Here is a 16325-nt window from a genome sequence, read left to right on the forward strand (position 1 = left end):
TAGCAAATATATTCATGTAACACTACATTGTCCATCCATTCTCCCCTATACCTTTGGACATCAGCTGTTCTTACTTTGCTATATAAGCTTTAAAAAATAGTCTGCATGGTCCTTTCTAAATCACCAAGATGTGTTTCTTTTATCACTCAGCTTGTGGTTTTGATAATATCAAAATATATTGGAAATTCCAAAAGAGCTGTCACCAAAGCAAGAAAAGAAATCATCCAATGGCATTTGCCTTTGCTTTAGAGCATTTTTTTTTTATTTCCAGTGGCATATTCAGGTGAAAAAGCAAAAGGAAATCTCCTCAGTTTACCCTATCCCACACTGTATCTAAAATAAAAAAAAGTTGTGAGTATATGCCTATGGGTTGTGTACATGCAGCAAAGAAGCCCTGTATACGGTCACCCCTGGAGTTCCTCCAGGAGGGCAGGAAATGAGAAAGTGGCTGATCAAGTGTCTGCAGGAGATCATCAGCAAGTATGGTAATGAGTAACTCATAGTTTATCTAAAGGAAATTGGTATTGGTACACAGACCTGATTTATTAAAGCTCCCCAGGGCTGGAGAGGATACACTTTCATCAGTGAAGCTGGGTGATCCAGCAAACCTTGAATGGATTTATTAAAAGTCATTTGCCATTTGTTAGCAAATGTTTTTAAACCTGGACCAGATCCATTCCAGGTTTGCTGGATCACCCAGATTCACTGATGAAAGTATATCCTCTCCAGCCTTGGATGTGCATACACTTAGTCATTTATTCTTGTGATAATCAAAGGATTATTTAAATTGTTCAAGGTTTCTTATTTTAGTTATTATTATTTTTTTAAATTGCAAATTTGGTTCTTTTTTTCAAATCACATTTCTTGATATTTATGTTAAGTGTTGAGAAAAGCTTGGTTAACCAACGAAGAGCCTATTATTTAATGTTATAACCCCTACTTGGAAGGAGCAGCAGTGATGCCCAAAGGCTACTAGGCAAGGAGCAAAGACAACTTATTTAATTAGTATTCAAAGCTACTCCCATAAATATATATATGATACATAAATTATGATACATAGTGTTGAAACTTACAAATAACATTATTTGATCATATATATACATATATAGGTATTGATTTATTTTTCTTATAAAGTTTCCCTTTAAAGCATAGAATATGAACAAAAGAAACAAGGCGATTTAACTCAAGGAGTATTGAGTTTTACCCTTGAAAACTGAATGTTCACTTAGGTAAGTAAAAAAGGTGATGCCATGTTCACTTTATACATCCTATCTCATGCAAAGAAAAATCATGTTTTTTTTCTCTTGTACATGGTTGGGTATGCAAAGTGCATGCAGCGTTACCTAATTCATTAAGTGTAAATTATTTTAAACATCCATAAATACACTGATCTGCTCAATACTCTTAAGCAGTCATTCATACAAATTACACAATCATTTTCCCCCAATATTTTAGTGCTAAATATAACAAAGAAACAAAATCAAAAATCAAAAGAGTTTCTCTTAGCTTAAAAAATCCTAACAGCATAGTTAATTCAGAAATCAGGATCAAGTTCCTTTCAAGATATAAGTGTTTTTATCTGATTGCTACATAAATCAGTAGTTGTAGCTCCAAGCAGACGTTAGCTGTAAAACTTTTTGCAATTGCTGTGCTGTGTTAGCAAATTGCCCTTCACCCCCCCCCCCCCCCCCCCCCCCCCCCCCCATTCCTGCCGCATGAGCTGCTTAATGGCTGCAGCTACATAGCACCTTTTTACTTGATCTCCCAGGCCTGCAATGCTAAACAGGAAATATCCTTCCCGGGTTGTTATACGTTTGCTAAAGACATCAATATAGCTTGTTTCACCTGGATAAAAAACATACAGAAATGTTTGGCTTACATTTATGCAGGAGGATACATTTATGGCCACTTCAATCTAAAGAAATTATTTCAAGCATATTTAAATTACACCCAGAGTGGAATAAATGAGGTCACCTGGTGCCCACATTACAAAAATACTCTTTACTGCTGAAAATTCATATAGAAAGCCTCAGTCCCTTTTGATGATACATGTGTTTAAGTAAAAAATGTGTAAGGCAGTTTCCCTCATCATAGTGGCATGTGCATTGTATGTTTTCTTCATTCGCCAATCACTCCCATTCTTCTGGAAGTGATCACCAACAAATGGAGTTAGTAAAGGACTGGTCTAATGTTATAAACCCAACATAATTATTGGTCTTTATTTTCTATATTTTTCAAATTCACTAATTTGTATGTGAAACAGCAGCATAAACATTATTATTATTATTATTATTATTATTATTAATATTATTATTAATATAAAACTAAAAGCAGTTGTGTATTTGAATATACAAGATAAGTAATGTATATATCAAGAAAAAAGTAATCAAGCAATAATCTTTTTTTTTTTTTTTAATTGTATTTTTGTTTATTCTCTTTTATTATTATTATTATTATTATTATTATTAAACAGGATTTATTTAGCGCCTACATAATAACAGCTCTGTACATTAAATATCGGGTTTCAAATGACAGACAAACACAGACAGTGACACAGGAGGAGTAGATGACCCTGCCCTGAAGAGCTTACAATCTAGGAAGTGGGGGAAGTATCACACAATCTCTAATTATTTTCTTATTTTCTTCTTTAAAGGAAAAGTATAGTATATAGTAATAGAGTAACTACATTGTTTATATTAAAAAACACTTACCTTACCCATTCAAGACATTGGGACAGTGTCTGTTTAAAGCTCACTTCCTGACCCCCCATTATACTAAACCTCTCCAGCAATCATCCATTGCACCTACCACCAAACTATTCAGGGGGTTAAGACAGAGTGTTGAAGTTACCTATACTTCATGTGACGTGATCAGGCCTGATAATATGCTGCTAAGCTTGAGCCCTGCGTCATTAGAGGGCATGCCTTGTATTTTGCAGTGCCAGCCACAAAAAATGGGTGATGAGCAAATGTTGTAAAGGTAAGTATAAAGTGGCCAAGGGATGTGGTCTTTTTGCACACAATAGGCAAGTTTTAAGCTAACTAATTGATGCATCTTTCATATTTTATATTTATTAGTTAAGCCCAATTAGTGATACATTAGCCTAGTGGTCAAATGGCTCTAAATGCCTCTTACATTGTTGGCCAGTGAGAAGAACGTCACTTTTACAGAGAGCCAAATAGATCATGGCCTGAAAGGCACTATTTGCTCATTGGTCAAGGAACCACTAACAACATTTGGAGGAACCCTAGTTGAGAAGCATTGGTATAAAGTATAGTGATATACTTGGTACTAATTGGTAGAATATCAATTAGATGAAACTTTGTATTTCATTTAGTGCCATTAACCCTCCCTGCTTAACAACCTTGATGATAAAAAAAAGGCTAATTTACTAAAAATGTTGGGAATCTCCATTCAAAACATTGAATATTTACTTTATTGACCCAATCATGTATCAAAGGAAATTGCCATCCACATATTAATTTATGTGCAGATGAACTAAGGTAACAGAAAGGTGTTTTTGCATGAATAAATTACTGAGGCATATATAAACAAAATTTATTTGTGAAGATACTCTTAATTACTCTTAGGGCCCATACATTTTATTTTACATAGGTTAAATTACTGGAATAATAAATGAATATTCACCAAAGAAAATGAAAATCTGCTGTTCTAAGTGAAGGTTCATTCTGCTATGTAAATATGGTGAAGCTGTGCTGCCATATTGCAGAGACTTTGTCACTAAAATTAAACTACCAAATAAAGGGCTTTCCTGGAAAGAAGATTTTAACATGACTGTAAACGTGTTTCCCTTAAAAAATCTTAGCGTTCAGAATTTAATGCACTTCATTCAATATATACAGCACAGTGTGTGTCTGATTCAGACATTCAAACTCAATATATGTGTAATCAGTTTGTTTTAACTATTTGCTGAATGAATTAAAACATTACTTGGCCCTTACTTGGCCCTTACAGGTATCCACCTGAATTAAAGTACTTAAAGAGGGATTACTCTGTGATATATATATAATAAAAAAAAGCAAAACCACTGGATTTGTTTTCAGTCTTTTCAATCAAGTAGCTAACTTTTAAGACTTTTTCACAGAAGAAGCCCTTTTGGACCTAAAAGCATAAAAATCTTTTTGACAAGGGTAAAGTTGCGGGATCTTGAAATAGAGCAATATGTTTTTAGTTTACTTTTAATATTTAGATGTATACACATTGGATTGTTGGGTGGGTTCCCAATGCCTTCCGATGTAATTGAACCAAAAGGAAGTATTATGTGTTCGGATCAACTGAAAATAACTTTTTCTTAAAAATTTGAATATGCAAAAAATTTCAAAAAGTCCTTTTCAAAATATTTTTCTCATTTCCCATTTTATGTTTACTTTAGTTGGTACAAACTGTTCTTTTTGATATTACTAGATTTATACGTAAGAAATTGTTAGGAAAATGGTAAGGAATAATCTCTTCTTAAAGGTTGTTAGGAGACGCTCTTTGGGCCGACCATCCCAGGCGGTGTCTCATTGCAGGAGACGCGCTCTGCCTATTCCCTCCAGCAGCGTCACTCACGGCAGAAAATGAGTTCTAGGATTCCTTGTTTAGTGCCCTGTGATTGCAGCATCCTTGTCTCCCTTTAGCTGGGTTTTCCCTCTCGACATCCCCTGCACTGAGACTGCACAGCTGAAGGGGATTTGGAGCTGTGATGAATGAATGGTTCCTGAGCAATCTCATGCTGCCATTGGCTGCTGGGGCTTTATAGCCTCTCTGATCTCAGTCGTCGGGGCCTGTTGTAGCATTAGGCTAATCTGTGCTAGAGTGATTCTTTTGTTTTTTTCTGTTGCTGACCATTGCCTGTTCCCTTACATTTTGCTTGTACTCAGCCTGGACTGACCTCTGCCTGTGACCTCGACTCTGCTTGTGCCCACTCCCTTGTACCTCGACTGATCTTCTGTGTTTGAATTTGGCATGTTTTTTGGCTTGCCTGGTAATTCTTGTACTGTTTATCTGTGGATTCCTGATCATCTGCTGGTCCATCCCCAGACACCATCCTCTGAGCACTAAGTCCTGGGGTAAACTGAGTGCTAAGAGATGCAACCAGTCTCCGGAGGCTGAGCGGGGGCTGCTATAGGTGTTAGATTGGGGGACTGGTGAATAATGGTGCTGACCAGGGCCTTTAAAAGGTATACTCCACCCAAGCTCCGATACCAAGAACTACCCATTGGATTCCTTGTTCTGTCTCATTTCAAAAGCTCTCCTTAGTTGATTCTTAATTGTGACAAAAAACAAATTTCTCAGGTTCCATATTTCAAACTCGTTAAGGGAGAAAATTTCTTCATTAAAGAAATCTTACAATTCGAATCTGAGCATTTTAAACCAGTGAATTACTAAAGCAGCATATGCCTCCACAAAACTGGAATATCCTTTGACCAGTAAAATACACCTATTGCCAAATATTCGGTTTAATTAGTGGATAATAAAAGAACTTGATTTACTTTTTCTTCAGCAAAAAGTCTTTTTTTTTTTTTTTGTTTTCCTAGAATTGAAATATGCCTATGCAAAATATAGTAGTATAAAATATTTGTTTATTTTAGATGAAGGCAGCTGACACCATATGTGGTTGACCTACCCAGTTTTTGTGTAAATATTAGATAAGCAAAATATACTGCCTGGCCAAAAAAAGCCTCTATGGGGACAACATTATGATCTGGGTTGTCTCAGTTGATCAGGTCTGGGTTCAGCAACATTACATACACACAAAAAATTAGATCAGCTCACTACCTGAATATACTGAATATTTTACCATCAATACATTTTTATTCCCTGATGACATATTCTAGGATGACAAAGAGTCGTACATGGATCGTTGTAGACATTTTTACACATGGATTGGTTACCATATCTTAACTCCATTAGGAATATTTAAAGTGTGCTGGAGAAGACTTTATACAGGACTTTTCCAGGCTGTGTAAAATATTGGTCTATCCCTAAACCATCCTAAAATCTGGTGAAACATAGTATCCTCACACACTCACTATCCACCAATATGTGAGCAGGCAGGATTTAGCAGAAATCTTGCTTGCATTAAAAAGCAGAAGCTAGATTGTATTGAATAGTGGGTTCCCAATGCCCTCTGATGCCAATAAACTAATTTGAACATACTATACTTTATTTTATCAGGTCCAGAGAATCACAATCTGCAATCCACTGTACCATCTGTTGTGAAAAAAAATGGAATCAGAAAGGAAAATAATAAAGTCAGTAAGTGAGAAAGGGGTTCCTAACAGGACCAGCATTGGATCCAAAGGACCCCTTTAACAGCTCCCTAGTAAATGTTTTATTCACACAGTAGGTTGCCTATTCTATTTCCTTGCCCTGAGTAGGCCCAATGCAATTCAACTTTATGTTCTGACATTTATCTACTCATTACTTTTCGTACAACAACAGATCTTATGCATAAGTTGTCTTACTAAAGAAAAAGTCTGTTTTTTTCTATACCTAAACAACCAATCAGCTTTATCCTTCCTGTTTCTAGGACACATTTAAACAGAAAGAAGATAAGCTAATTAGTAGTTAGGAGAAGAGACTTAGTCAGATAAAAGACTGAATATGTTTTATTTAAAAAATGAAAACCTCCCCACTTTCAGGGCGCTAGTAGATTAAATGGATAAAACTAAATCCAAATATTCATCCTAGTTAAAGCTTTCAAGAGGACAGCATGAAACATCCTCTAAAATAACATTCATAAATTTTGTGCATTAATTGCAGGCTTTAAGGTCTCATCCACTCATCAGATGAAAAAAAAAGGACAAATATATAAACATGGATGCTATAAAATAAACAGTGTTCAGGCATAGATGACAATATTTGTTTTTATCACAAACTGACTCCTTTCAAGAAAGTGTGAAATAGAAGTAGCTTGTAAGACTCTTGTACTGTTCTTCTGATTAAGCTAAAAGTCTACATGAAACATCTAATAGTTAAACAAAATGAAGTCTGTATAACATGAAATGATGTATTGTGGATATTTGGATCAAGGTCTAGACTTAAGTAACTTCTTCATTAATATGAAAATCCTCAAGGCCCTCGTCTTTGGCAGAGTGTCTTTAGATATACAAAGTATTTTACAGGAATTGAATGTGCCTTGTCAGAGAGATATAGTCAGTACTGTGACTGTTATGAAATAGGAAAGTTTGTAAACCTTTCATGCAGTTAGATGAGCTCAGCCTGGATTTCCCATGGTCTTTACATTTAGGAAACACTTTTTTGTAACAAAAAAAAAGAGAACATATTAAAGGGCCACTAGTTATATGCAACTAGAATTATTATCAATATTTAAAGTAACATTTCAGTTGAATAGTAACATTTTTATGTGAAGGAGCAACATTTCAGAATGTTAAAATAAACTATATTTAAAGGTACAGTAATTGTACTTTTAGAGATTATTATTAATATTATTTCCTCAGATTTCCTCAGCTCCTTTGTTGCATTAAATTCAGATATCATCATGATTTGCTGAAAATCACCTAATCCTCGTTTTTTTCTATTAAGGCTCAACTCTAAATTGAGGTTATGGACCTCTAAAATATAATGGATGGGCATGTGAGACATTTTTCAGCACATTGGATACAGTGATTAGGAATTGCTTGAACCATCAATGTAACGTTTATTTTCTGTATTTATAAAGTACTGTCACACTATGCAACAGAGAAAGTCAACCTTTGGTGTGGTCCCCAAAAGGGTCTTACAAAAAATTCACAGGTTTGCTGGATCACCCAGGTTCTCCCATGATAGCCTACCTTCTCCAGTCTTGGAGAGCTTTTATACCTCAAGCACTCAGGCCAAAGTGTATTGATGCAGAGTGGGTTTGTCATGTCAGCACTGCTGCCTGCATTACCCAGGACTACCCACCACTGGAAAAAATTAAAGAGAAAGATCTAGTTCTTTATGTGACAAGCCATCAACGTTAGGAAAAGATATGTTAAAAAAAGCAGAAAATACTGCTAGGGTGCCCTAGCAGAAGCAAGATACCCAGAGTTGAGCTCTAAAATAAGAATGCTGAGTATTTAAGAAAAATATGTTATTGAAGGTATGATAATGTCTAATAATGTGCAAACAATAAATGATTTTGTTCCCTTCATCATGATTATGTACATCATGATAATATACTCTTTTATTAAATCCACCAATGTCAAGCGCATTCAAGGCATGAAGACAATGGTTTATCAAACAATGTGTGTCATCTAAAGCTTCACTTTAAAAAACTAATTATATGCAAGGTATTAAAATAGTTGTAATAAAAAGTTGTAACATTAATAAGTACAATAAATAGAATAAAACAAAATTACATTGTAGGCATAAAGCATAAATGAACCGTTTTCCTTCCACTGCTTTTTTATGTAAGAAATGTTCAAGTCTCGCTATGTAGGGTGTATACATATTATGTGTTAACCCCTTATATGACAAGAGATCACTGATGCATGGATGTATTGGATGTACAGTCTAAATTTAGCAGTATTACCGTGGATTGGTTAACCATAAAGTTATATATTTTTGGTGAAATGTCTAATTAGATATACTGTGTACAGAAATGTTATTACAACACTGTAGTTAAACAAATGTGTTTCTTTCCCTATGTACAGCAGGTAGACAGAAAAAGAAAGAAAGAAAAAGAAAACATCATAAAATGACCTTGTCATAGCTGGAAGGGCAATCACAAGATCAGAAAATTCTGGATTCAACTTACAGACTGGTAGGGGCAGCAAAAGAGCAGTCCCAAAGCATTAAATGTATCCCCTAAATGTATACAGGATTTACAAGGATACATTTTTAGAATGGGTAAAATGAAGTCAGGTGCATCATGTTTTTCATGATTATTGTTTAAAATTTAAGAGCACTCCAGAAATCTAACCTAATTTGTAATGTTTGTCCTGTTAACATAACTTACTGAAAACTATTTACAAGACACAACCTATTTCAAGCAAAGTGAAATTGAAGCTAATTTATTAGTCTCGTTCACTTCAGTTATTCATTCCCGTAAAGAGAAAAATTGTGTTCATTTATATATCCAGTAATTTGAAGATGGAATAAGTAAAAAGGAATTTAATTTACATAGATATTTGATATCCACAAAATGTATTGAGGGAAGACTGTCAACTCCTTCAGTAAATCAGTTTTTTTTTTTAAATATGTATGGGCCTTCCGCAACACACCCATATTTAATAATCCCAATCAACTTCCTCCACCTTTGCAGTTGACCTAATATACCCAATACCTAATGTGACCTTCTTCCATTAGGCAGTGTTCTGGGTTAGCTGTAAATTGCTAGGCCTGGACACACATAATGGGGAGGTTATCAATAGCGGCAGGAACCATGTATTTTAATGGAAGCTGACACTGAGAAAGAAGTACCTTTCAGGTCAGTATCAGTGTGTCAAGTGTCCCATATACAGACAGTGTTGCTTTGTATGACTGAGCAAAGTGACAGGAGTTTTTTAATAGTTATGTCCAACTTTTGTAAGATAGGAGGGCTAACAATATAAAAAGATACCAGACTGTAAAGCAAGAATATTTCTCAGTCCGTCCACTTTTTTTTTAACTCATAAGAGGTCACACACAGAAGTAAAAAAGAACTCCTCTGAAAAGAACTTGCTGTGACTGATTGTAGCACCTACCTCAGATGGTAGCTCTTCATTGCCTCCCCAAATGCTGATAAACAAACCAATATGGCATATTGATCAAATAAAACAGAGGTAATACAAAAGGCGACATGGGTTTGTATGTATTCATACATACTTTTATCTGCAATTTTAGAATATTTGCATAGAAAATAAAATATATTTAAAAAAATAACAAAACACATATTTTTTATTTAAATAAAAAGGCAACTGTATTACATGTCATATGCTTCCGTTAAGAACCTATGTTGTTTATATTTAGTTTAACTAATATGAACAATTTTCGGCCCATAAGGGTTTTATTTTCTAGTTTATATTATTCTCAGGGTCTATGTTGAATATAGATTGTTTTATATATATGGACCAATGGAGGTCAACACTGCTATGTTATGACTATGTTCTATGTATTTCGTTGTTCTGTTTGTTTTGTTTTTTGAAAACTCAATAAAACTGATTGAAACAAAAAAATTGCAACTGTGTATGATAAACACAAGCTAAATTGTATTTGGTAAATGGGAAGGCTCATTTCCTAAAGTGAATTTTAATTTCAATTATCCAATCATATAAAAAGCAAAATACATTATCACTTTAAAATATCCAGTCATGTACAGATGAAATTGGAAAACAGGAATTTGAATTGAATATTCATCAAATTTCTTTAGTCAAGATTCTATAGTCAATCACCCTCTTTATAGCTACTTTAAACTAAAGCTGCATACACACTTCCAATTTTTGTCGTTGGAAAGGATCTTTCGCGATCCTTTCCAACGACAAGGGAGTGCACGATGCATGAACGGTGCTGTACATACAGCACCGTTCATGCTCTATGGAGAGGGGAGGGGGAGAGCGACGGAGCGGCACCCTGCTGCGCGCTCTCCCCTTCCCTTTCTTTAGGATCGGCTGTCGTCCATCGTCCCTGGATCCGGCAGGTCGGTCGCCCGGACGATGGACGACACCGACTGTACACACGGCAGATTTTCGCCCGATAATTGGCCGATGCCGATTATCGGGCGATAAAAATCTGACGTGTGTACGTAGCTTTAGAAGTCATAAACTGCTTTTAAGGCTTATGTACTATATAAGGTCAACAACAATCACTACAGAATAACATTGTTCATAAAAAGGAAAATCATTTCTTGGATGATGAAGAAGCCATTAAGTAATGTATATCTAAAGCCAAAACTTTTCTATTTTCTAATAAAGTGTTAGATGCCTAAAACCCCCATAAGATTGCATTGTCTTCTGTGTCCCCACTACAGAGATTTGCCATCTCCTATTTGTCTTGGTGACTTTTGTGGAGTCAGTCACTGGAAAAGGAAAATAAGTCCGCTAGGGACTTCTGTGCGGGGCTATCCTGAACTATGATTTTTTCCTGCATCCGTATGTGTCTGGATAGAACAGGATGTTATAAGAAAAGTCCTCAATAGGATACAGACAACAAAACACCTGACAGTTTTGAGCCACTTCCTTTATTTATTCAAACTTATGTATGAAAAAAACTTATGCTGTTAGATATATTTACTCAGTACAGTACATATCTCCACTGATACTCATTTGGAATAGGATCAGGGCTATCACAGGACATTCATTCTTTTTATTCCAAAGACAGTAATATTGACCCTGACTTTTGGCTTATTGTCCTGCTTAAAGAAAAAATAAACTCAAAATCCCCCAAAATACAAAATAATACACTTACCTTCAATCCCGCAGGGCAGTCCGATCCATCTGGAGGTCTCTTCCATCGGGTCCCGCGTCGTCTCGGCATCCGTCTATAAGCCAGTGCTCCAGGCCCCGCCATCTTCGCCTCCTCTTCCTGGTTCTTCTTCCTACGTCACCTGACCCAGGCACGAGATCTGGTGACGTAGGTTGGAAAAAAAAACATGCCGATCTCACTGTTCATGTGTGATGTGAGGTGCTCGGGCATGCGCAGAAGGAGCACCCAAAAGCCTCACGGGATGCGTGATGTAGGTATCTTGGGAGTTCTTGCGCTACCATTCATTTAGAGGTTGGTGCTGCACCTTTTTTGCACTTAAGGATGTTGCACTTAAAAACAAAAAAAAAACAGGATTTTTACTTCATATTAAAGGGCTATCTACCCTTTTTTATAAAGTGAAAATTCTGAGTTTAGGTACGCTTTAAGGACAATTCTAACCCAAGTTCAGATTTTGCAGGAGATTGAAGTATTTACTGTTTTATTTTGATTTACTTGTTTTTATGCTTTTGCAGCAGATCGCTCTATTTTGCTAAATATATTCCTGCTTTTTTTTAAGACAATATCTTCTTTGCAGCTGAAAGGCATCCTTACGATATAATGTTACCACCACCTTACATCACTGTAGGTATAAGGATTTAGTAGATTTGTGACACATGGACTGTTTTGAACTTTGGCCTAAAGCTCTGGCTTGGCACTTATCTGAGCAGAAAACCTTGTCCTTTACTTGACTCAAATTCTTCCTTTTGGCATCCAGATGTGATTTAATAACTCCTAAAATGGTTGACTGGTGCACCTTTACTCTGATCTCAGTTTGCAAAGTTCTGTAGCACCTTCCTTAGTCATTATGGGCATATATTAAAATGCTGATCAACTTTGCATACAGAGGTAATCAAAAATGTAAAAGATGTTTACATTATTTAAGTTTCTGTTTTTCTTTTCATAGGTGTTGATCAAGTCAGGAGAATCTAAATGATTCAATTTGTTTATTCATTTAAAACATTTGTATGTAGATATGTCTGGTCTGTGGAAAATTAATTCATTAATCCACACAGTGGAGATTCATTAACTCCAAGATTCTTCTCAGAATGTAAAAATCAAATGCAAAAAAAGATACATTTAGAATTTGTCATTTTTATTGTGAATTGTTTCCCCCACCACTTACCTCCATTTTCACAGTTACCACCTGAATAAATTATCCAAAATGAAAGGTATTTTAATAATTCAATTATGGAGGCCAGTTGTAGGGCAACATCATCAAATTGCTTTTCTAAGATTTATAATCCCTTTATATAAATACTACATTTTTTTTATAATTTTTTTAACAAAGGTTTAAAAAAATGTTTCAGTGCTTTACAATTAAAACTAAAACAAAAACATTTTTAGCATAGAATTTGTTGATTTAGTAAAATGGAAACTCAACAATTATTAATTTTGCAAAGGGCCGTATGTGATCATTTTATTGTGCTTAGAAGAATTTTGATGTTGATTAAATAAAGGAGCAGAGAATGTTCACATAGCAAAGTAAACTGTTTTGTTTTGGATAGCCCAAAAAACACATCTTTACACATGATTCGATGAAGTGAGGGCATTTTTACTTAATTCCCCTTGCTAGATGGTTGTATTAAATATTCCTTAGGTAAATCAAACCTAAAAAGGTAAATATATATGAGTATTCTCTAAAATAAAAAAATACAGTTAATCAAGGTAAAATTAAGCCGTTGGGTTTTTTTTTATACATAATATTCTCTAGTTACAGGCATTTAGTGTGCAAAGACAAATATATTAACCAGTTACATGACTGCTTATCTATTTTTGTTTAAAAGGTAGTAGGGGGCTGCCATTAGCCTGTTAAGCTACAAAAACTTAGCTTAGTTGATCATTTTAAATCTCTTATCCCCTTCTAGGATATTTGAAGTCATAAAGGATTTGTAAGAGTACATCTACAACTTTGGTAATTAGCAAATCCAAATTTTCCCACTTGTTTATGACTGACATTCAGATTAAAGTGTTATCCCTAAAAAAGTCACCTGCCTTGCCTTAACCCTATGCTGTGCGGATCCTTCCAACAAATAGAATCATTAAAAAATAATATTAAGCTGCACCATTAAATATTGATTTGAATACAATGTCATTGTTGCTTATAAATCCACGCACCTCTGAGCCAGCTGTTAAGCATTCCCATTCAATGCAAGCCAGACAGGAAACTCATTTAGCTGTGAACATTAAAACAGTAGTATAGAATTAATTTATGAGCTTCTGCGCCATTCAGACAATCTGTTATATTGGTGTAATTTCAGAGTGCTCTAAAATTCTATCCATCCCTAACTATACCTTAACATAAAGTTTCATAAAAGATACAATATATAAATAGGTACTGATGTATATATCATATTTGTATCATTATGTACCATGTTTATGAATCATGAAGCAGAAACATTCTTTTTTTTTACCTTTTGTGTTGCTGCTTGATATTTTCCATATTTGTGTTTGAGTTATGATAGGGGAAACGCGCGGTTTAGTTAAGTGCATTAAACTGTTGGAAATAATCTTTAGCAGATCTGCATTAAATCCTTTACTTGAGGTCATCCATCTATACAAGTGTCTTACGGGGAGCGTTTAGAAGACAAGAGGCAGCTTATGGGTGCCAATAAGCAGCCCTGTACCAAAACTGCTTTCATCACAATTATTTTCTGTGTAGTATCCTTAATACAGATGTTGAAAAAATACTCCAAACTAACCATGTAGCAAAATTTATTTATAAATACAAAATAACAACCCATAAACAACAATAACAACCTATTCAGGGAAAGCAACTGTTTATGCTGCCTAAATGTTTCCAACAATTATATACATGTGGAAAAAAACAGGACCATCTTTTCCTTCTCATGTCACAACTGTCAATAAAGGAGACAAGCATAGACACAACATGCCTGCCACTGACTCCTAGAATTAACAAAGGGAAGTCTGTGCTAACAGAAAAATAGAAGATGCTATTGCTCATCACCTTATAAAAATACTGGTTGCCTGGTGTTCATGCTGATTTAATACTTTTGGGTCAAAAAACAAGTGGGTATTGCATCAGTGCAAGAAGTTCCACTTTTTCAAATTAATAATGGGAGGCCACGTGTTTTATAAGTTTGGAGTTCTATAAGTTATGGACAAAGCTAAGAAAAAAATGTTTTTGCTGTCAGGTTTAGGAGGTCAGCTAATGTGGATATTAGTTTCCCCTATGGCTTGTAAAAACAAAATAAGAGTATAAGGAGCTTATTTGAGAATTAATACCATATATCAATATATTCAAGGTCCTCTCCTTCTGTTTTATTGTCTGTATCTGTCTGTCATTTGCAACTCCTATTTAATGTACAGCCCTGCATGATATGTTGGTGCTATATAAATACTAATAATTATAATTATAATATATTTATACAGAGAGAGAGGGACTGAAAATAAAATAGGATTAGCAGAAAGTCAGTCATAAACCCATGTTTTGAGGTTTTGAGATAAAATAAATAAGCAAGTAAATATTATATATATACACACACCCATATTTATATATAAATATAAATATATATATATATATATATATAAATATATATATATATATATAACATATATAACATTATTAAATATTTACTTTGGAATATATACCTATATTGTATTTTATAGTAATTTAGCAAAACAATATCCAGCTCAAAAAGATACACATGGTAGTTATATAGTGATAACATATATTTTTACTCTTGCAAATATTTGAACAGAATAGGTTCTTTTACAAGTATCTAAATAAATAATACACAGATATACCATTTTACTACAGATATAAAAAGCACAATGTATACAATGCAGGAGACAAATTTATTCTACTTTGCAAATTCCTTTAAACAGTGAAGTGTTTGTTTTTGTGTCTCTCTTTATTAACTGGTATATGTATTTACATGAGTTATGTATTAGCATATTTGATGTATTATGAATTAGTTTCCATTTGACAGTTAAGAATGTAATATATATTTAAATATTTTATATAATTATATATATATATATATATATATATATATATATATATATATATATATATATAATATTTGTAAGGAATACAGAACAATTGCTACACTTGTTTTTATAGGTATATATATATATATATATATATATATATATATATATATCAGTTGTATTGTACAACAATTTAGTTTTTACATTTTACTTTACTTTACTTTACTTTAATTGATACACTTTTATGATTGTTATGACTTTTGTATTCCAGAAGACTGTAAGAGAACATCATCAGGTGGTGCACCTAATCTCCCCCTATTACAATGTACACCCCATTGGCCCAATTATATAATGAAGGAAAGGAAGAGATCTCAGTGAGTGCCCTGTAACCTCCCCAGAGACTTTGCAGCCAGGGTCCACGCGAATCCCATCAAACCAGCCTAATTCTCTGCCTCTAAATACACCAAGCCCATTAGACCTTAATTTGCAGTCTCTTCTTGTATCCTGCAATTTAGTGATTTAATAAAAGGTATGGCTAACTTCACAAACGTGGAGATTAAGCCAGAGGACACAAAGAAATCTAATACAAATCCCCAAAGCAACGTCCTGTTATGGGCTATCATATTATCAATATTATATTTGACTCCAGACAAAAACCTAAATTATTCAGATTAGGAAAGCTGCTGGACAACATGAAAAGCCTTCTCAAGGTGAAGTTTACATTAGCTTGATAAAAGAGTCATTTATCTTTCCTGATCATCAAAAGTTTAATATTTCCTTGGCAAGTGGATCTAATAGGAAGTGTTCATTTTATAGCTGCATCTGAAACTAGTACATTTGTATTGCGTATATATACATTTCAAATAATACAGAATTATACTCTACTGAATTTGTAGCATTGCTAATACTAAAAGTGTGTGATGCATCTACAAGCAAGAAATCGC

The sequence above is a fragment of the Pyxicephalus adspersus genome, chromosome 2, assembly GCF_032062135.1.
Source record: "Pyxicephalus adspersus chromosome 2, UCB_Pads_2.0, whole genome shotgun sequence".
NCBI lineage: Eukaryota > Metazoa > Chordata > Amphibia > Anura > Pyxicephalidae > Pyxicephalus > Pyxicephalus adspersus.